Raw genomic sequence first — 2,015 nt, 5'->3', positions numbered from 1 at the left:
TAGGCCTCATTATAATTCAGCCCCTTGTCCTCACTGGGCTCTCCGCAGCCCTGTCTCTGTGCCTTCTCTGGCGCCCAGTGTGCGTGCCCCCCCCCCCAAATGCCACGCCCTCTCTGGCGCTGGGGTCCCCCCACTGCAGTGGGCCCCCAAATGAGGCCTCTTCCTTCCCCAAATAGCCTCACCCAAACCACTGGTGTTATAAACAGCAAACAAAACCATAAGCCCCTGAGTTATAACATAATGTAAAAGATCAGGGTGTGCTCTGACCCTTTAAAAGGATCAGGTTTTGTCCCTGGCACTAAACGTCTGGTAGGCAAGGGTACCTGTGGAGCTCGTGGAGCCCCCTTAGCCCAAGGTGCAGCATACCAGGCAGTTGCAGTGTCACTGAGCACTTCCTCCCTGAAGGCTCCTTCGCCTCTGGCTGCTAACAGGGAACTGCCTTCCTGGCCTCAGCCCTGGGCTTTATATATGAGCCAGGCCCTGCCCCTTCTGGTCAGCTGACCGCTGGCAGGTGTGGGCCAACTAACTCATTCTGGCTGCCCTGGGAACCAGCAGCTGGGGCTCCCAACTGACTGCTAGGGCTCTCTCCCTAGGAGCTCCAGCCCTTAAAAGGAGCAGGACACCCTAGTGCCCTGCAACACTTCTCTGAAGTTTATCTCAGATCCCTCTAAGGCAGCTTCTAAGTAGCTGATCTTCTTTTCGCATCTCCTTTCTAAAGAAGTGCCTGTCAGTCCAGTTCAGCAGATCATACAGGCACAGGAGTCTTCCCAGGGCGTCTACACAAGATGCTAAATGCTTAGTAAACTAATTCCACTGCGCATTTGTGTGTCACAGCAAAAGCCATGCTATAAAGCTAATGCACAGTGGAATGAGTCTACTGTGCATTAGCATCTCTTAAAACAGTGTTTCTCAACCTGCGGGTCATGACCCAAAAGCAGATTGCAAGAATATATGAAAGCGTCATGAACAAACCTTAAAAATGGATCAACCTTTAAAAATGGATTCTCTTTTAAAGGAGAAAAATGTTGGAAACCACAGCTTTCCCCTTGCAGGCTGGCAGAGTTCCAGTCTGAGCTGGGCTGCTTGGGGCCCCTCATGCCCCACGTCCCCTCCACACACCCACCCTCTGCCTCACACACTCAGGGCTGGGGGTGGGAGTGAGTGAGGGGCACTGGGTCAGGACTGGCCATTGATGTTTACAAATGGGTCCTGGTACAAAAAAAGGTTGAGATTCAGTGACTTAAAAGGTGTGCAATGGCGTTATTATTGTGCAGCAGCAATTAATGTAAGGCACACTTACATTAATACAAATTTTCCACGGCACACCTGTTAAGGCATTCCCCATCCTCATACCTACTGCAGGTCATTGTCATGGCAAAATTTGGTGGCACACCTGTTAATTTCTGATGGCACATTTTTGTGCTGCGGCACACTGCTTGGGAAACACTGATTTTAACTATTGCAGGTATTAATGTGCCATAACCACAGTGCATTAATGCGCATGTAGCATTACTGCGCGAGTCTCTGTTTTGTCAACCACTTCATCTCAGACTTAACTTTAAGCTAACACTTAAATGTGGTGACCAACACAGCTCAGGATGATTCTATTCAGTGATTCGGATTCTTTATATTTTTCTTGCTAGGGAAACAGAGCGTCTTCCCTGCGAAATTTCAGTTTTGCGGAGTGGTGAAAAAGGCTTATTTCCCCCCCAAAATTTTAGGTTGCACAAATAAGGAGAGAGCCTACATCATGAACGCTGCGTGCTCCCGGAGGCGGGGGATGCATGGCAAGCTCCCACAGGCAGCGGTGGCGCTGTCGGCGGCAGGACCATGGCAGTGGCAAGCAGGGGACTGCGGCAGGCTGCCGCTGCGCTGGCGGCGGCGGGGCGGGGGTGGTGAGCGCCGACCGGCGGTGACTGGGCACTGCCCGCAGACACGCGGCAGGGGCGATGCGCACAGGGTGCGCGCGCACCCCCTACAAAAAGGTGCTGTCACGGGCGGTCGCTGCTCGCCAT

The sequence above is a fragment of the Alligator sinensis genome, unplaced genomic scaffold (assembly GCF_000455745.1).
Source record: "Alligator sinensis unplaced genomic scaffold, ASM45574v1 scaffold938_1, whole genome shotgun sequence".
NCBI lineage: Eukaryota > Metazoa > Chordata > Crocodylia > Alligatoridae > Alligator > Alligator sinensis.
Note: the sequence above shows the minus strand (reverse complement) of the source record.